At 42.1% G+C, this 21,287-nt stretch overlaps 2 protein-coding genes across 5 annotated transcripts in view; both read left to right on the top strand.

Moving 5' to 3' along the window:
* Nucleotides 1-21,287, top strand: part of LOC139182141 (uncharacterized) — an 80,215-nt gene that overhangs the window by 30,708 nt on the left and 28,220 nt on the right. The gene's annotated exons all lie outside the window — the stretch shown is intronic.
* LOC109556756 (olfactory receptor 5J3-like) overlaps nt 1-21,287 on the top strand; it is a 169,940-nt gene that overhangs the window by 148,440 nt on the left and 213 nt on the right. The gene's annotated exons all lie outside the window — the stretch shown is intronic.

Genomic DNA, 21,287 nt, shown 5'->3' with positions numbered 1-21,287 from the left:
GGGAGGGCAAATTTAAGAGGACTTTGAGCAAAGTTCTCTTACTTACTTCCTTCTTTCCTATAGTATTTTTTTAAATTTATTTGTGTCCCATTTCTCCCATCATTTTTGAACATAGATGCAAAAATCCTCAACAAAATGCTAGCCATTCATATCCAACAATACATCAAAAAGATCATACACCATGATCAAGTGGGATTTATCCCAAGGATGCAATGATTTTTCAACATCCGCATATAGGTCAGTGTGATACATCACATCAACAAACTGAAGAATAAAAACAATGATCATCTCAATAGATGCAGAAAAAGCTTTTGACAAAATTCAGCACCCATTTATGCTAAAAAAAATTCTCCAGAAAGTGGGCATAGAGGGTACACACCTCAACATGATAAAGGCCATATACAACAAACCCATAGCTAACGTCATACTCAATGATGAAAAGCTGAAAGCATTCCCTCTAAGATTAGGAACAAGACAAGGATGTCCACTCTCGCCACTTTTATTCAACATAGTTTTGGAAGGCCTAGCTACAGCAATCAGAGAAGAAAAAGAAGTAAAGGGAATCTAAACTGGAAAAGAAGTTAAACTGTCACTGTTTGCAGATGACATGATACTATACACAGAAGAACCTAAAGATACTACCAGAAAACTGCTAGAGCTCAGCAATGAATTTGGAAAAGTTGCAGGTTACAAAATTAATACACAGAAATCTGTTTCATTTCTGTTTCTCCCATCATTTTCTTTTTTTAAAAATTTATTTAATGAATATATTTTCCTGTACCAGGTCTTAGTTGTGGCATATGGGATCTTATTTCCCTGACCAGGGATTGAACCCAGGCACCCTGCATTGGGAGCATGGAGTCTTAAGCCAATGGGCCACCAGGGAAGTCCCCTCCCATCATTTTCATTCATTCATTCATTTATTCAGTCATTCCCTGAGAACTTACCACCATCCACCGTTCCAGGTGCTAGGGATCCCTAGGAATCATAGATAAATGTCTTCCCTTCAGGGAGCATACTGCATAGTGTAGTGATGAATAAATAGCCCAATATTAATATAAAATGATTAAGATGATAAATAGAAGCCTGGAGGTGGGAAGGTGACCTCTGGGCAGCTGGCATAAGCATGGGAAGAAGAAAACTTTTAGACTGAGCTTTTCAGGTTTAGAGGAGTCTTCTGGGTGAACAAATAGGGAACCAAGGCAAGTGGAGGAAAAGCGTCCAGTAAGGGGGCAACAGAATGTGCAAAGTCACAGAGCCATTCCAGAACCAAGCCTTTTTAGTAAATAACTATTTTCTTGAAAAGGATTATTTTTGGAGAGAATAGAAGGAGGTGAACAAGAGCCAGGAGAGAAAGATCTGCCCTACGACAAGGACTTTGAACTTTATCCTGTAAGATCATTCTGACAGTACTTTGGAGCAGGGCAAGAGTTGGACATGACTGAGTGACTGAGCATGCACACAAGACTAGAGCCAGAGAGATTAAATAGCAGGCTGTCAGAGTGAAATAGGAGAGAGGTGATGAGGGTCAATGACAGTGAGAATGAGGAGGAAGGGGTGTATTTTAAACATTTTGGAGGTAGAATCTGAAAGACAATGTGGTAGTGAGACAGTAGAGGCTGGGATGACTCTAAACTCTGGTTTAGGCACCTGGGTATTAAAAGTGTGGTTTCCTGAAGGGAAAAAAAAAAAGAGAGAGAGAGAGAATAGGGGTTAAAAAGGACGATCTGCCATAGCAAAAGATTGTGTCTGTTTATGTTGAATCTGAAGACTCTACAGGATGTCCTGATACCTTAAAAAAACGATAATTATTTCTTTATTTATTTGGCTGCACCAGGTCTTAGTTGTGGCTGGTGAGCTCTTTTGTTGCAGCACGTGGAATCTAATTCCCGGACCAGAGATCGAACCTGGGCCCCCTGCATTGGGAGCACTGAGTCTTAACCACTGGACCACCAGGGAAGTCCCTGTCCTAGTGTCTTAATGGAGCTTGTGGTTGAGAAAAATCTGGCCAGAGCTCAGTTAGCGTCAGCAGACAAACGTTGATTGTAACTTGCTACATGCCAACTATTGTGTTTAGCAGGATGTCCGGGCCATAGATATTGGCTTGAGAACTATCTCTTGTCAGTGGCAATGGAAGCTATAGGGTATCACCTCGGAAGAGTGGGTTGAGTGAAAAGAGAAGTCTTGGGATGGAAGTAAAAGAAAGTTGGGAAAAAGTGAGAAGTGAGAGGGGAATTAGAAAGCAGGCATCACAGAAGCTACAGGGAGACAAAAGGCCTTGAGGAGACAAGTGTGTGAATCCTGCAAAGCAAGGCAAGATATAGAGTGGAAAGTGCCATCTGCAGTTGACAACTTGAAGCTGTTTGTGACTTACATGCAAGCAATTTTTATTTTTATGAAGTGGGGTAGGCAGGAGCTTTGCATCATCTTCTTTGGAGCAGGGATCATGTTTTCAAATTCTTATACATTTATACTCTAACTTTTGTTCCTCTTCCTCATCCTATCCCTTTGCACCCCCCTCCCCAAACACAACGTTGTTGTCTGATTTCTCCCCTAAATGCTAGACGCGTTTACAGCTACCCAGGGACACCATGAGCAAAACAAAATGCATGCACTTTTATCTAAAAATCCGGAATCTCTTCCTGTGTTTCCTTTCCTAGTTAAATAATCCCACCTTTCATCTGGTCTCCTAAGCTAGAAATCTTGGCTCATTGAATTCTTTCTCTTCCTTACCTTCTACATCCAAACAGTCATGAGAATCTATTGACTCTACCTTAAAAAAGTCTTCAAATTCAGCATTTACTTTCTCCATCTAGCACTTCTGGGACTTAATTCATTTCATCATAATGTTGTGTATGTTCGTGTTTCCTCCTCTAAATCCTGAGATCCTTGAAAATAAGGTCATCGCTTTATTTAATCTTATAACTCTGTCCCTGGTGTAGTGTCAGGCACTCAGTAGATGCTCAGCACGTTTGCTGAATGAATGAATGACAAGACCTTTTCATATTTGATGTTTGCTTGGCTGGCCAGAAGCTTATGGAACCCTTTCTCTGCCTGTGGTCTGCCCTTTCTGCTCTCTGATCTGCCTGCCAACCTCCTTCCTTCACTTTAGCTCCAGTTGGATGACACGTGACCTTTGCATGAAGATGATCAGACGCATTAAGTTATAAATTTGCCCTCTTCACCCCTCCACCAGAGGAAAACATTTCTCAGATAAGAGTGATAGATAACCTAGTCTTCAGAGGTGTGGTGTAGTCACTCATTCGTGTCTGACTCTGCAATTCTACACAAAGCCCTTCAGGCTCATCCAGGATTTTTTAGGTAGTAATACCGGAGTGGGTTACGTTTTCCTTCTCCATAGGATTTTCCAGACCCAGGAATCAAACGCAGGTCTCTCACATTGCAGTCAGACTCTACCATCTGAGCCACCAATTACTCCAGAGAGTTATTACCTCTCCATGGCAAGGATTCTGTCTTCCCAAGTATTGGTCGCTCAGTCATGTCAGACTCTTTGCAACATCATGGACTGTAACCTGCCAGGCTCTTCTGTCCATGGGATTCTCCAGGCAAGAATTCTCTTTTCCAGGGAATCTTCCTGACTGAGGGGTCGAACCCGAATCCCTCATTGTAAGCGATTCTTTACCCTCAGATCCACCAGGGAAGCCCCCTACCTTCCCAAAGTTACCCTATTTTGTGGCTCAGAATAGAAATCCAGAGACTTCCCTGGTCCAGTGGCTAAAACTCTGCACTACCAATGCAGGGGGTCTGGATTCAAACTGATCAGGGAACTAGACCCCATGCCGCAACTCAGTTTGTTCTCATGCTGCAGCTAAAAATCCTGCATGCTGCAATGAAGACTGAAGACCCATGTGCCACAACTAAGACCTGGCGCAGCCAAATAAAGAATGTTTAAAAAGAAAAAAAAAAAGAAATAAAGAAACCCAGTAAGTGCCAGTTGGACTAGTGAATAAATGAACGAGCCAAAGCTTGAAGGCAGAAAAGTGTCGATTAGACCCCCAAGCTCAAAGAAGAACCCCTTTCTTTCTACCAGGGAAAATTAACTGTAAGGACTTTTGGGGATGACCCATTTTAAAGTTCGGCCTCATGATGAGGTTCTTACTAGGGATCCAGCCCTTCAGCCCTTCCCATGTGTGATCATATTCTTCTAATGGATACTTGAAGCAACAGTGTCTCATATTTTCAGGGACAGGCACACTCCTTAAAGAGGAATGGATGGACCTACATAGTCCTGAAGATACCAGCCCCATGTGGGGCTTTCACTGGCCAAATGGAGTGAAAGGACAAGACGTGGTCTCCCTGACACCTCTGCCTCAGGGGACTCCCAGTACCTCTGTCATTCGTGGGAACTGGTCTTGGATTGCTCAGAGTCCCATTTTTACTGGGTCATTTCTCCTACACCTTTAAATGGGAGGACTTGTTTTTTGGCAACTTATTGATTTTTTTTTCCTCCTGTAGCAAAAAATGTAAAAGATTTTTGTTTCTCTTTTGCTTCAGATGCGGAATGTTGGTATAGTTTTCTCAGGCAAACATCCCAACATGCTGTCTTCAGAGGGGCATGGTCCTCTGGACTTGGGTTCATCATGTGACCTTTCTGCGCCACAGTTTTCTCGGCTGTCAAATGAAGGGGCTGGTTGACTCACCCAAGTTCTCCCTTAGACCTGCTATGCTGTGATTTGGGGGTTCAGAGTATTTCCTTCACCACCCTAGTCACAGAGGCCCTTGGCTCTCAGTCTGGCATGCCCTACATAGCACAGAAAGCTGAGTTATGGACACAAAAATGATACGTTGAAACTGTATCCACACAAAAGACAAAATGAGAAACAGGAGAATGGCACAACCATTCCTCTTATAGGTTTCTTCCTTTTACCCAAATATTTGTTTATTCATTTTTTATCCTCTTAAATTAATCATCTATTATTTTACAAAACATTTTAATTAAAGTATAATTAATTTACCATGTTGTACCAATCTCTTCTGCACAGCATAGTGACTCAGTTATACGCATACACACCTCCTTTTTTTCCTATTCTTTTCCATTATGGTTTATCACAGGATACTGACTATAGTTCCCTGTGCCATACAGTAGCGCCTGTTGTTTACCCATTCTAAATGTAACAGTTTGCATCTACCAGCCGCAAACTCCCAGTCTATGCCTCTCCTTCCCCCAGCCTCCTTGACAACCACAAGTCTATCCTCTATGTCTGTGAGTCTATTTCTGTTTTGTGGATAGGTTCATCTGTGCTATATTTTAGATTGCACGTGTAAGAATCACCTATTATATTTTAAGGCCTGTGCTAATTCCTGTTCCCTTTCAGGATTCCTTAAAATGGTGTTCTCATATGTCAGACTGGGGTTCTCTGTAACCAAGGGCCTTTCTCTTGAATCCCTCACTTGCCTGGGTTGCCCATGCTCTTAGGAATGGTAAGGAACTAATCCTTGTGACCAGTGGGAAATAAGGAAGAACTTCTTAACTCCCATAAGCCTACATAAAGATGCATAAAAATCCATCTCCAGCAAAGAAATGGAGGCCAGGAATACCATATGAGTGTTATCTGCTTCTTAGGTGTGAATCTCCGGAGCCATCCTGCCAGATGAGCAGCCAAACCAATCTCTGGCAGAGACCGGCTCATGCTTGGTCTCAGGGAACCTGCCTGCATACCTGCCATCCACCAACTGTACACCGTGGGGCCCACCCAGGCCCCCTGAGGACACAGTGGGTCACAGACATTCCTAGTCAGGTCCCAGTACAATTAGAGACAATTAATTAGTGGGCAAGAGGTGGTAACTCACTGTTACATGACATTTGCAGTGTGCAATCGGCTGTGGAATTTACTATCCCTTTTGATTCTTATAACTCTGGGTAGGGACGAGGGGTGGAAGAAGGATGGCTCTTATCCTCATTTTACACTGGAAGCACACACGCTGGTGGCTCAAGTGGTAAAGAATCCACCTGCAAGGCAGGAGAGGCAGGAAATGCAGGTTTGATCCCTGGGTCGGGAAAATCCCCCGAAGGAGGAAATGGCAACCCACCCCAGTATTCTTGCCTGGAGAATCTCATGGACAGAGGAGCCTGGTGGGCTACAGTCCATGGGGTCACAAAGAGTTGGACATGACTGAAGTGACTTAGGACGCACACTGGAAGGAAGTTAAGCTGCCCAGCCTGAGACTTGAGTTTCCTGGTCCCAAATCCATTGTTTCTTCCTTCTCTTTGTGCTTCCTGACCAACCATCACTGAGGCTCTCACCTTGCAGGTGTGGGACCAATTTGACATCACCCCTGGGAAGTGTGTTTCAGACTGAGGCAAGGATAGTTAAGTGTTTTCCAATCTCCAGAGAGTTGGCTGTAGACAGAGACCCTCTTTTCCATCAAAGCCACGCTCCTGAGTTGGGAAATGCTTAGTGTTCTGGGCCTTCAGGCAGGGTCTACCACCAGCCCTTCTGCAGGCTGACGCTGAGGTCCTTGGATTCTTCCTCAGCAAATGAAAAAGCAACCTCTTCCCTAATCCCATACCTTTTCCTCCACAGAGAGACTCTGGGGTGAGGGAATCACCACGGGATGTGGCTGTGGGCAGCCCTCCAGACAGAGGAGTCAAAGAACAGACCACACTACTCAGGGTTACCGCCTGGGGAGATGCCAGAGCAAGCATGCACCAAAGGAGGGAAGATGTACTTCCCCAGACTTCCACGTGTCTGAGAAGGTGTAGAAGCTTCTTTGGTTTTTGCCCCAAACTCCTGTATTGGAACCCAGTACTCTATTCACTTGCTCCTGTACTGTGCTCAGTCATGTCCGGCTCTTTGAGACCTCATGGTCTGCAGCCCACCAGGCTCCTTTGTGCACGGGATTATCCCGGCAAGAATACTGGAATGGGTTGCCATTTCCTCCTCCAGGGGATCCTGCGTCTCCTGCATTGACAGACAGAGTCTTTACCACTGAGCTACCTGGAAAGCCCTAGTCATTTGCTCGACGTACATTTATTGAACAGAGCCTACGTACTAGGCTCTGTTCTGGGTACTGGAGATGAAACACGATACAAAACAATTCTGTCCTCCTGGAGTTTAGGTTCCAGTGGGGTAAGACTAGAGGCCAGCTTTAGACAGGCTTTTGCTGCCAAGGCCCCTAAGAGTCAGGTGACCAATGTGTCACATTCGTCTCCTCCTACAGCAACAGAAATTCCTCCCAGGATAGAGTGCAGGAAGTTCTTGGTCTGAGCTGACCGTAGTGGACAAGCCAGCATTGCATTTTTCATCCCCTTAACACTTCTCTAGAAGAAAAGGTGGAAGGTTTCAATTCTCTCAATGTTTAAGAGCAGAGTTTGAGGCTTTGCTTATGGTTTTTGTTTCCCCCAGTAGAACAATCTGGCAAAGAATATCTGTGTATAAGTACCCAATATTTCTAGAGGCTCTAATTAGACTCTGATGATAATAGAGAACCAGAGTCCCCAGACTTTTTTCTCTAAGAAAAAAATCTCCAAGTGCTAGAGCCTGAAGAAGATAGCATAAGTAAGGATTTTCTACAAGACGGAAGTTAGTTTCATTGTTGTGAAAAGAGTTAAAATATGTAATTCTGATGGGGCAAGCATTTGTCAAAGCACAGGGACTCTAAGGCAGGTAGTCTAATAATGAAGTTCTTGGGGTGTTTGTGTTGGGGAGGAGGCATCTTATTCTCCTTAGAATGCAGCATATATTAGACACACAATAAAGACTTCATAATTGATTAGTATTGCTGGCTAAGAGTAAGGTTGAGGGACTTCCCTGGTGGTCCAGTGGTTAAGACCTCACAGTTCAGGTGGTATGGGTTCAATTCCTGATTGGGGAGCTAAGATCCCACATGCCTTGTGGCCAAACAACCAAAACACAAAACAGAAGCAATATTGTAACAAATTCTATAAAGACTTTAAAAACTGTCCACATCAACAACAACAACAACAAAATATATGTATAAGAGGGCCCACCCCATAGGACAGAACCACAGATTGTCAGAGCCAAGAGAGACCTTGGAGATACCTTCTCCAGTTCCTTCAGTTACAAATGGGAAGGGGAAAAAAAGGGATTCAACGTAACAGTGATTAAGAGGGTAGGCTCTGGAGTGAGATGTAGGTTCAATTTCTGACGTAGTCCTATAATAACAGTGACAGATTTTGCCTTTTGTTTTTAAAAATTATTTACTTAGGTCTCAGACTCCTCATCTTTAAAGTGAAGAGTATTGCTAGAAAGGTGAAGTCAGAAAATTCATGTGAAACAGTCAGTACTGGACCTGGCTCAGTACATGCACCAAATGTTATTTTCCAGGCAGAAGTGACTTGCTCAAGTCACACGGCTAGTTAGAGATAAACCTGAAAATAACTATGTTTCCTAACTCCCTGTCACGTGCTTTTTCCACCACCACTGCACTATGCCAGAAAAGAGTAGCAAGACAGGTAACATGAGGACTTAGAAGTGAGTATGATGGTGACTTAAAGAGAAAAAAAAGTCCTATTGCTTACTGAGGGCTACTATGTGCCAAGTGGGGCTTCCCAGGTGGCTCAGTGGATAAAGAATCCCCTGTAGTGCAGGAGACACCACTCGATTCTTGGGTTGGGAAGATCCCCTGGAGAAAGAAGTGGCAACCCACTCCAGGATTCTTGACTGGAGACTACCATAGAAAGAGGAGCCTGGTGGGTTACAGTCCATGGGGTCGCAAAAGATTTAGACACGTCTGAAGCTATTTAGCACACACACACATGTATGCCAAGTACTATCCTGCATTCCATATGTGTTACCTTATTAATCCTCACAAAAATGCTGCATTATTCTTATCCCTGCACTAGAGATGTAAATGGAGAAGGCAATGGCACCCCACTCCAGTACTCTTGCCTGGAAAATCCCATGGACGGAGGAGCCTGGTAGGCTGCAGTCCATGGGGTTGCTAAGAGTAGGACAAGACTCAGCGACTTCACTTTCACTTTTCACTTTCCTGCATTGGAGAAGAAATGGCAACCCACTCCAGTGTTCTTGCCTGGAGAATCCCAGGGACGGGGGAGCCTGGTGGGCTGCCGTTTATGGGGTCGCACAGAGTCGGACACGACTGAAGCGACTTAGCAGCAGCAGAGATGTAAAACTGAGAATTAGGTAGAATAAATAATTTACCCAAATGCAGGTCTGCCTACCTGGCCCCCCAAACCCATGCCTTATTCTTCACTGACTGTGGTAAGACTGGAGGAATATGACATGTAAGAGGAAAGCAAAAAGGACTTTAAACAAGGCTGTGTGTAGTCACCCTTTACTGCTGTCACTGACCCCTTCAAGGGGCTATGACTGTCGTCCATGGAAGAACACAGAGTGATTTGAGTGGACAGTGTTTTTACAGTATTTGTTTCTCTGTGGAGGAGAATCTGTGTAGACAGATGAAGAACCTGCTGCCATCTGGGACCAGAATTCCAGGGGAGTAAACTTATCTGCTCACCTTGGTGGCAGGGGATGGGGCTTTATTTCCAGTGTGAAATGCCAAATAGTCCAAGAATGATAAAATCACCCTAGTTTTTCTTATGAACTCCTAGAAGTCATCTTTGTTGGTATAAATGAGATCATTTAGCCTAATTAGTTCCAAGCTTAATTAGCAGTAATTATCCCAACATGGGAGTAATATCCGAGCAGGAAGTGCCGAGTCCTCGATTAGATAGATCTCTAATTGGTGTTACAATATTGTAATTAAAGCGTGTTTGTACGCCTCTGCCGCAGCACGCGATTTGTTTCATGTCTGATTAAACAGGGAGACCCAGCAGCCTTTGAGGGGGCCAGGACTTTAGATCTGACTCATACAACATGTTAACCCTGTGACAAAAAAGGTTTGGGGCCCCTGCCTCCCTGCCATGGTGAGTGTGCGGCCCTGAGCCTGAGGGTGTTCCTGCCAAGAGGACGTGTACTTGGCTTGCTTATCCCGTCCCCTCCTGTGCAGCACGTGCAGGAGAACCTAAGTGTTTGGCTGAAGGTTCATTTGGGTAAGTTTTATACTTTTGAGGGCCACCTCATCTATAAACTGGAGAAGGCTGTACAGAGTGAACAAATAATCACAGCCATCGTTTATTGAGCACTTACTACATGCCAGAAGCTATAAAACTTGGTTTATTTCTTAAAATACTTATTATTTATTTGACTGTGCCGCATGTGGGATCTTAGTTCCCAGAACCAGGGGTTGAACCTATGTCCCTTGCATTGTTAAGCGAATTCTTAACCACTGGGCCACCAGGGAGGTCCCAATAATAGCTATTAAACAATAGCTAAACAATAATAGCTCTTGTTTATTGGGTGTGTGGTCTTCCCAGGTGTTCAGTGGTAGAGAATCTGTCTGCCAATGCAGGAGATGCAGGTTTGATCCCTGGGCAGATACTCTGGAGTAGGAATTGGCAGCCCACTCCAGTATTTTTGCCAGGCAAATTCCATGGATAGATGAGTATGGTGGGCTACAGTCCTTGAGGTCGCAAAGAGTCGGACTTGATTGACTGACTGAGCGTGCACGCATTGAGCATGTCCTATGTGCTAGGTGCTGCACCAAACGCTTTCGATGTCAAAATGCATTAAATTTTAGAGAAAACCTCTGAGATATAATAGCAGCCATAATCCCTACTTTACAGACAAGGACCTGAAGATGAGGGAGTTGCTTCACTTGCCAACTCCAGGTCATCCTTCTGGTCTTACCTTGAGCATCACACCTCCAGAAGGCCACCTCTGACCCCTAGACTAGGTTAGCTCCTTGTCAGTTTCCCTCACAAACTCTACTATAATTTAATTGTCCATCTTCCCCACCAAATGATAAACTAACTCATTTCTCCTTTGTTCTCTACTTTATGCTGAGTGCCCAGCACCCAGCGAAGTGCCTGCAGTGTAGCAGGTATTTAACAAATAAGAGCTAAATGAATTGTCAAAGACACTCGACTAATAAGACGGGTGATTCAAACTTAGCTATGTGTGGTTCTGTGGTCTGTGTGTTTTCCATTGCATCATGCTTCCTTTTTTTAGTTTTTCAAATTCCAAGCTTAAGTCTCTTGGTAGTACAAGTACAATGAATATGCATTGGGGGGGAGGGATAGGGGAATAGATTTTCTTTTCTCTCATTTTAAAATGCTGTATTACAATTTTGCAATAGGTCCCTTAATGATTCATCATATTTATCTATTCAATGCTTCAGCCTTATCTTACAATTTAGAGATTTTTGTCCATATTCAAATAATTGGTGTTGCATGCCAAGTCGCTTCAGTCATATCTGACGCTTTGCAACCCTATGGAACGTAGTCGCCAGGCTCCTCTGTCCATGGGATTCTCCAGGCAAGAATACTGCAGTGGGTTGTCATTTCCTTTTCCAGGGGATCTTCCCAACCCAGGAATCAAACCTGAGTCTCTTATGTCTCCTGCACTGGCAGGTGTGTTCTTTACCACTAGCGCCACGTGGGAAGCCCCAAATAATAGGTAATTGAATCTAATAAACCCGAGAGTTGGGGTAAACCAGATAAAATTCATGTGCATTTATGTGTCATTGGATTCTGTAAATTTTTAAAAATGTAACTAGCACTCTCAGAATCTGTATTTCATTGATTCCTGGCTGTAGTTTTGGCACACTCCAAGAATGTCCAGTTATTTTGAACAGTGACTCATGATTCTTGAGAATTTTTTTTTCATAACTTTTCTGGATGCTTAAAAGGCACTAGGACACGACTGAAGTGATTTTGCATGCACGCACGTGGCATGAGAAACATTGTGGAGTAATAAGAGGCAGGCTAGACCAGAATGGAGCTGATGCCTTTAAAACTTCGAAAATCAATTGCTATTTATTCTTGGTCACTGCTGCAACATATTTTGGGATTAAGAAGCTCAATGAGAATATTTGTTTATGCATTAAAATTTTTAAACATATTCTTTAAACAAATAGATGATACACAAAGTAATGTAAAATTCAAAGAAAGATAAAAATGAAAAGGCCCCCTTTCACCTTGTCCCATCCCCTAGCCACTTTAGAGATAACCAGTTTTGCATATGTTTTTCTGGATACAGTCTATGAATATGCAAACAGATACTTTTTAAAAGGTATTATTTCTTAATAAAACACCACAGTACAGACTGAATCATAAAAGTGAATTAGCTCACTTCCTAGTCTAGGCAAAGACAGGAAGTGAGAGGGAGGAATTCAATATATAGAACCCCAAAGCACAAAGCTCTTTAAGTCTATTTTCTTAGAAACTACTACTAACCATCATGGCTATTGAAATTTGAAACATGGTTCTAATGGATGAGAAATGCTGAGTGACTTAGGACAGTAATGACATCATCAAGCGTGAGTCCTGAATCAGTCCAGGTGTTCTGTTCTAACTCTCAGAATGATGGTTCTATACACCTCTTTGTTCAGTATTAGCACGACGAGGCAGAAGCTGTGGGTTCCAGTTACTGTTAGCAACTTAACTTACTGCTGGTCTCTGTCTCTAGAGGAGTTAGGTGAGAAAGTGAGTATGAATTCATGTAAATCTATTACCATCAAAAGAGAAATGTCTAATAAAGGACATCACCATTATATATTAGTTTTCGTGGACACGGCTGGTGCTTATCTTGGATGACTATTTTAGTGCAAGAATAACCCACAAATCTTCTGACAGTTATTACATAAATATTGGGGAATTTTAATTTTAACTTTTGAAAAGCCAGAAATGATCTAACCATGATATTAAAATAATTGGATTTGTATTTGTACAAGTTACAGATAAACCAGGTTAAAGTTGCTATGAGTATCTTATGATGCCCAAGGAGTGCCCTGGCCAAGGTCATCATCAGCTTACTCTAGTTTATATTTAGAATTTATTGAGCCCTGCACATGTTAGGCTTTGTAGAAAATCTGGTGCCTGGAAACTGAGAGTCTTATGTTATTTATCATCTCATTTTGTTTATGAAGAACTTGCCTGTAGTCCCTCTAGCATTTCTTTTCACCAAGGCTCACCTTGGGTGGTGATAGACTCTGACGCTTCTATTAGGACGGTGGAAGGCTCTCATGATTCTGAGTAGACTATGATTACCTTCTGAAATATGCCAGGACCAACACGGTGGCATCCCCTGGAAGCATCATCAAGGACCACAGTAAACTTTTATTTTTATTTTAAATATTCTGTTCCATTAGGCCTATAAGTGCTCTTGTGTTTTGTGTCCCAATTTTTGACTGAGAAAATATGAACACTAGAGCTAGAACAAAGTGCCTCTAGTTTGGGGCCTGATCCTTTTTTACTTTCCTTAGTGAAAAGGTAAGTTTTTGCTTTGTTTCTCTGGACCTTAATCTTTCCATTTGTAGTGAGATGTTGGACCAAGTGATCTTGAAGGCTCTTTTGTTTTTAACATTTTAACAGTATGAGCTTGGGAATAGTGCTTTCAAAGTTTTCTACCTATTGTTTCTCTCTTTTAAAAATTTCATTTGTATACTTTTGGTTGCACTGCGTCTTCATTGCTGTGAGCAGGCTTTCTCTAGTTGGAGCAAGCAGGGGCTACTTGTCATGGTGGTGGTTGGCATTCTCATTGCAGTAGCTTCTCTTATTATACAGTACAGGCTCTTGGCATGTGGGCTTTAGTTGTTGCACCTCAAGGGCTTAATTGCTCCTCAGCATGTGGAATCTTCCCAGACCAGGGATCAAACCCCTGTCCCCTGCATTGGTCAGTGGATTCTTAGCCACCACACCACCAGGGGAAGTCCCTACCTATTTTGTGTGTGTGTGTGTGTGTGTGTGTGTGTGTGTGTTTAAATAAGCCTTCATGATATCAATCTCTGAGTGAATTTGGCTACAGTTGTATGATGTATCAAGACATTATGTCAAAAACAAAAAGAAATAAAAAGACTATGTCTGTAGGGACAAACTCCAAAAATCTTTGAAATGTAAGTTAATTGATTAGTTCCCTTTTTATCCAGCTTATATTTAGAAGCCCCGTCCAACCCCCATCCCTGGTAAAACGTTAATACAATCTGCATCCTCCCTCTCACGTAGATTTCCTGGCCAGTTTTTCTTTGCCATCACAGTATTTCCAAGAATCTGCTTTTTCCTCCTGTTGGCTTATAACTGTCTGTGTAACTTACTTCAGTCATGCCCTTCTCACCATTAATAAATTTAATTTATACTGCTTTTAGGGTACACACTGTATGATGTTCATCTTTTGGGGCTACCTATTCTCTATGCCGAGTGCTTTATACACATTCGGCGCTAAGAAAATGGCTGTTGAATTGAACTGAATTTCTGACAATTCCTACCTAGCACATGCTTCAGACCTTCTTCCAAAGAAACCTTTCTGGATAAAATCAGACTTTTCATTCCCTTAATTTGTCTTTCACAGTACTTCTGTACACATGGTTTGTATCATATTAACTTGTTTAGTTATTTGTTCAAGTTGTTCCTTTTGAGGTATGAGTGAACCATAAGGAACAGTACCAGACTTGGAGTTATGAAATGTTGATTTTAACTCTGCTAATTTGCTAGTTGAGAGACTGAGGACAGTCAGTCACCCTCCCTAAGTTTCAGTGTTATTGTTTTTGTTTAACCTAAAAGATGGAGGGAGGGAAAAGTTTCGAAGGGATCAAATGATTCTGGCCTTAGAATTGATATTTGGCATATTGGTTCTTTAACAAGATGATGGGCATTTCTCATGGCTCAGATGGTAAAATAATCTGCTTGCAATTCAGGAGACATGGGCTCAATCCCTGGGTCGGGAAGCTCCCTTGGAAAAGGAAATGGCAACCCACTCCAGTATTCTTGCCTGGAGAATCCCATGGACAGAGGAGCCTGGTGGGCTACAGTTCATGGGGTCATAAAGAGTCAGACATGACTGAGGGACTAACACAAGATGATAGTTCTCAAAGGCAAAGAATTTCCTTTTTCTATATTATGCTATAGATATGCTGCCTGACATAGATGGTGCTTAATAAATTCCTCCTTAGAAAATGACTGCTATTCTACTCCTTGTGGCAAGAAAGTTAAACCTGAGGGTGCCCCTCTCATATCACAGCCCATGACCTGAAAGGGTCCTCAAATCTGCTCTGGGAAATGCTATTCCAGACTCAGACATTGGCAGCGAAGACCAGTACACTGTATTAGTCATGAAGTTAAGGGGTACAACTAACAGCTTTGCCTTTTTAAGTAAGTGTGTTTATGGTTTGTGCTGCTTTCCTCAGGAAGATCATTTCCTTACAAGTAATGAGAGCTGTGTGTGATACGGTTGCAATCTCGTCCCTCAGCTGGGATGGAGAGCTCACGTGATGCTGAGCAGGGCCCGTTTTCCCACCGGCACACCCAGGAATGCTAAGTCTGGCAAATATTAACTCAGGAACCACAGCAGCAGTTAGGAGACAGCAGTCTGCCCACCTTCCTGAACCTATCACTACTTTTAGGGTATTTTCTTTTAGTTGGCTTGAGCATTGTGCTTCTTTCCCCTTTCATTCATTCTTCTTTCCTCCTTTAAAAAAAAAAAAAAAAGCAAAAACAAAATAAGACATTATATTTCCTCCATTTATCCCCAGCTGGAAGCCTTGATGTCCTCATTCATTTCAAAGCAAGTCTTTTCCTCTTTTGCCTAAGTGATGTACAGCACTTCTCGGGTGGCTCAGGTGGTAAAGAATCCTCCTGGAACACAGGAGACCCAGGTTCGATCCCTGGGTTGGGAAGATCCCCCTGGAGAAGTGAACAGCTACTCACTCCAGTATTCTTGCCTAGAGAATCCCCTAAACAGAGGAGCCTGGCGGGCTACAGTCCTTGAGGTCGCAAAGATCAGACACAACTGAGTGACTGAGCACAGAACACATACACGCACACATACACAGTACATGTATTCATCCTCCCTGCCTCCAAGCCAAGGGCCTGGGCATTGGAAGAACTCTGGAATCTTCCAGAGGTCTCCGGGAGCAGACACTCAAGCAGCCAGCTCTGGATAGAATAGATAGGTTGTGAGAGCGCCTCAAACCATTCCTGTGTGCTGGAGGAGCTTTCCTAGGAGGGAGAGAAACATATGCTATTTTTCCATATGGCAGGGAAGGGAATGACATATTAGGTGGAAGAAAGCTAACACACATCTGAATGTATGTAAAGAAAAGACATAACTAGAAGGGAGGAGCTGTGGTTTAGGTTAAAACCACAAAGGAAGTGAAGAACGTTACCACCTTCCTCCTTGTGGGCAGAAGAGTCTCCTTTGGCTCATCTCATGGGCTCTGTGAGACTGCGTCTTCGTATAGGAATATTTTTATGGCTCCTACCCTTCTAGAAAAGCACCATACGCAGTGGTTTGTGGTCTTACAGAGTTTCGACTTGATTTTTAAAGCATAAACATGCCATAAAGTACTTCCATTTCCAAACTTGTTGTCCCAAACAGGCTTCCCTTATCTTAAATAGAAAAGCAAAGACTTAAAGCTCTCTGGGAAATAAAGGAAAGGAAAAGCCTTTTCCCAAGTCACCTTAGCAGTTTCCCTCCTTTAACTCTCCTTTGTTTTCCTAGAAGAGACCTTCTGATTAAGCTTTAACTTAGCGAAGGAAATGAGTAGTAGTTGTGTTCTAATAGCAGCCATTCACTGAGCACTTACAATATGCTGGCTATTTTCTTTATACTGTCTCTGAATTTCCAAAAGTTTTGAGAGAGAGATTTTAGTATCCCCCGTTTTTGTAGGTGGGAAAACTGAGGATAAGAAAAATCAACTCATACCATGATCTTGAACCTTGAACTCAGGTGGGTTTGATGGTAACATATTTGACCTCTACCCTGCCTTTCCTTAAAATCTGGCTTTAGAACATTTCAGCCACTGATGCCACAAACTTCGAAGTAAGATTTGAAACCAAGCTTTACCTAGATGACCCTGGGCAAATTATTTGACCCCTCTAAGGCCTTACTTATCTGGTAGGTCTTGACTGGTGTGACGCTTGCTTAGATCAGAGGTCCCCAGCCTCCAGAATCTAATGCTTGATGATCTGAGGTGGAGCTGATGTAATAATAATAGAAATGGAGTGCACAAAAAATGTGATCTGCTTGAATCATCCCGAAACCACCACCCACCCCTAATCTCCCCCCAACAAGTCCGTGGAAAAATTGTCTTCCACAAAACCAGTCCCTGGTTCCAAAAAGGTTGAGGACTGCTGATTTAGATAGTGTTGAGGAAAGTCCTCTTTATCGGCTTCCTTTTAGAAATAAGAGAAGCAACCTGTATAAAGAGGTAGCAAATGGACGGGCAAACAGTAAGTTCCCCAAAATACAGCCATGTACTCCTTATGTGTAAGTCAGCTTCTGGACCAAACTCAAAGAGCTGAAGTTTGTTTAAGGGAACCTTCCATTTCCTGAAACTGCCCTAGCTCCTCTCTCCCTTTGCAGCAAAAGATGCATCCAAGTGTAAATGGCTAGTTAACACTTGGAAGAGAGAAGCCATCTCTCTGCAAAAATAAAACAAAAGAAGCAAGCTTTCCTTGCAGAATTCTGTCTTTCTAAAGCTTGAGACAACAGTTGTTTGGAGTTTATTTTGGGGGAGTGGGGTTGTTGGCAGAGAAGGAAAAAGAAGCATCTGAATGCCCCTAGCCACACTGTGCACAAGGATAGGTCCTTTAATTTCATGCTTTTCAAGTTATGTTCGGTAGAGGGTCAATTGTAGATTCCAGGTCTCAGCTGCTTTTGATCAGAACTTTTTTTTTTACTTTGGTGGTGCTTGAGTTTTAGACCCAGGCAACTTTCAGTCTGTTTTTCATTGCAGATTTTGTCAAGATTTTACATCTAGGTTGCATTGGATAGGTTTTCTCTTTTTTTCCTTCTCTGACTGTTCTGTGTAAACTAGTTTCTGAATTATTTTTTTCAGTTTATTTTAAATATAATATTAGAGTATCTTCCTAATTACAAGGGTAATAACTACGTACTGTAGAGAACTGTTAGAAGAAAAGAATAAAGAAATATAAAATCACTCATGAACTCAGCATCCAGGGCACTAGTCACATTTTATTGTATTTCCTCCAGTCTTTTCTCTATGTACATATATATTAATATGAACATAACCAAGGTTGTTTATTTAACCATTCCCATTCTGCTGACTGTTTAGCTGCTTCTCTGTGTATATAGCTGTCTGAGTTTCCTTATTTTGTTTTTCCTTATAAATAATTCTTAGAAAGGGAATTACATGACAATTAGGGAAAACAGTACAAACTTTCCATTTTTTATTTTAAAAATTATTTGTACCAGATTATTTTAATACTGGCAAGCCTGGGTATGGTCTTTTTTTAGACTCTTGATGTATAGTGCCAACCTGATTGCCAGAAATGCTGTTCTAGGACAGGGCAAACTACCATCCATAAGCCAAATCTGTCCCATGGTCTGTTTTTGTCCAGTCCTTGAGCTCCGAATGGTTTTTACATGTTTCAGTGGTTGGGGGAAAATCAAAAGAAGGATAATATTTCATGACACAATTAAAATTATACGAAATTCTCATTTCAGTTCCATAAATAGCCTATTTTTGGAACACAGTCATGTTCGTTCATTTACATACTGTCTCTGGCTGTTTTCAGCCTACAACGGCAGAGCCCAGTGGTTGCAAGAGACTGTATGGCTTGCAAACCCTCAATATTTACCGTCTGCTCTTTACAGAAGCAGTTTGCTGACCCCTGCTTTTGTATGTAATCCTACAAGTTGCATGTTAGAGCACTCATTTGATCACATCCTGAACACTGGGATTTTCTTATTTTTTGTTAATTTGAACAAGTCAATGAGTATTTACCAAATGTTTATCATGTGCCAGGTCTGCATAGAAAATATGATTTATTTATTATATTGCTTCTTTGAGTACAAGTTAGAATGAATTTTTTCATAAGTTCAAGTGATTTTTTTTCTGTTAATTTTCTTCAACTCGGGTATTTACATTTTGCATATTGCTTTGTATGAGCTCTTTATATGCCAAGAACATAAACTTCTTTCAGTCATATTTGTTGAAATCTTATTTGTTGGAAATATTTTTTTCATTAGGTTGTTTGTCTTTTAGTTTTATAATTTTTTAAACATACAGAATTTTACATTTTTATGTAGTCACATCTATTGAATTATTTATTTTTTCCTTTGATTTTATTCTAAGAATATCTTTGCCTGTCCCCAAGGTCTGATAAATATTTATCTATGTTTTCTTCTAGTTTAAAAAAAAAAAGGATTCATTTTTATGTTTATCACTTTAATCCCACTGGAATTTTTTATTATATGATGTGAGATAAGGATGTGAAAATTTTTCCAAAGAGGAGGATAATTATTTCAGTATTTCTTGAGCAATTCTTCCTTTTTCTACTTATCTGTGATGTCACCTTTACTAATTCTTATGTATCCTGAGATGTGTTTCTGGCGATTATTCCAATTATCTTTAAGAATGTGTGTGTGTGTGTGTGTGTGTGTGTGTGTTCCTTGTGGATGTCCACTTTGTTGTTCCTGAATAGTTGTGTACAATGTATACATCCTGCCTGGATTTTCAAGCTTTACATTTTTTGTTCCTCAGGTATTTTACTCCTTTACCATTGTAAATTTCAGTAGCATCTCCCCTTCTTGTAGTCAATTCGTCAGGAATGTGGTATAAGCTTATGCCCTGAAAGTACACAAATGGTAAGAAAACTTCATACCAAACCGGAGATAAAGACTAAAGCCAGACCTTGCACATATATGACTCGAGAACTGGAGTGCTCAATTATAACCACTCCGGGTGACAAACGCTTTCGCATTTGTAACCTAGGAGGTTGGAGGTTTTCTGGCCGAGTAGTATCAGCTGGCATAAAAGGAACAAGTCTCTGGAAGAGCTTCCCAGAAGAGCTGTTACATGATGTGCAGCCCCTAACCTTCTGTTAACGGCTCACCCCAACCCGACCTTGGTTCACAGTGGAGTTATTTCATTTACCAGGTGTGAAAATTGGATTTTGCCACAGAGGAGGGGAGTTATTGCCTCTCAGGTCTGGTCTTTAGGGGAGCAGAGATTGTGGTGGGATTTATTAAGAGATTTGCTATGCATGGAACATATAATTAGAGATGTGGTCCTTTTAAATGGATTTGCTATCTTTGTCATTTTAGGAGAGCTGTTTTTTTTTTTTTTTTTTCCTGACAGCCTTCTTTCCTGTGTAGGTTGCACACATCCTACCTAGGATCTGAATATTTTATACGGCACCATTCTGCCAAGAGAGGGACCTCAGGGGTGTGACAGGGAGTACAGCTTAGGGGGATGGTGGAGACTGCCTGTAGTTTGGATGCTGATGTTAGTCACACTTTGATACTAAGAATGGGATGGAGGACGATAAAGTAACTTTCATGTTTATTAATTGCCATCTGGTCCAGGCCACAGCTTGATAGAGATATTAGGGTCATTCTGAGACTCTCTGAGGAAGGAATTCTTGAAAATCAAGAGTTTAGATTTAATTACCTGTTGTTAGAGGCTGTGTCTGTTGTTAGAGATGGTCTCAATTTTAGGATCTGGTTAACCACATCTTCTTTATAGGAAGATACCTTGTTTACTATGATGACGGAGGAGGTGGCTGAATTTATTATTGTTTAGCAGTTCCAGCACACTTTGTTCTTGTTGAGTGCCTTCAACTTATTTATATATGTATATTAGTTGCCCTCCGCAGCACTCCCATGAGATGAGTGGGTGCTAAGTTTTATTATCATCTGCTTTTCCATCAAGAAGGAGAATGGGAGCTCCTGAGAAGAGAAAGGACTGGGTTTATAGCTCAGAGTGCCTGTCGCCTTATTAGGGGATGCTCAGCAAAGTGGTGATGAAGGCAGCTTTTGTGGCCTTCCTCCACCCCAGCTCCCTGATGGTTGGTGACCTGCTCTTATCCTGTATCCTGCTAGCCAGGGGCTGCTCCCTTAAAATAAAAATCATCACTATTCTTGGCCTCTGACTCTGTGGCACCACTATACACCTAAACACCTCCCTTCCTCACCTGCTTTACAGTAAGGGCGCCTTCTCTTCTGCTTTGCTTTTAAAGGCCTTACTGTTTTCCTCACTGCCCAGCTCAAATCCCTGGAGTCATTGGTGACTCAGCCGCTCCACTCACCTCAGCTGCCCAGTGAGCCGTGGAGATTCTGTCACCTGCATGTCTTTGCATTTGTCACGCCCCTCCTCTTCCTCCTGCCACTGTCCTAAATCATAATACCCCTACCTGAAGTACTGCCATAGCCCTTACGTGGACCCCCACTTTTCATCCTCAGCTCACCGGTCTTCCTAAGAACAGCCTTGATAAATACCACTCTCCCTCTGCCTCCATTCTCCAGAGCTCCCCACTGTCTTCC

Source organism: Bos indicus, chromosome 3, assembly GCF_029378745.1.
Source record: "Bos indicus isolate NIAB-ARS_2022 breed Sahiwal x Tharparkar chromosome 3, NIAB-ARS_B.indTharparkar_mat_pri_1.0, whole genome shotgun sequence".
Classification (NCBI taxonomy): Eukaryota; Metazoa; Chordata; class Mammalia; order Artiodactyla; family Bovidae; genus Bos; species Bos indicus.
Note: the sequence above shows the minus strand (reverse complement) of the source record. Positions and strands in the feature narration are given on the sequence as shown.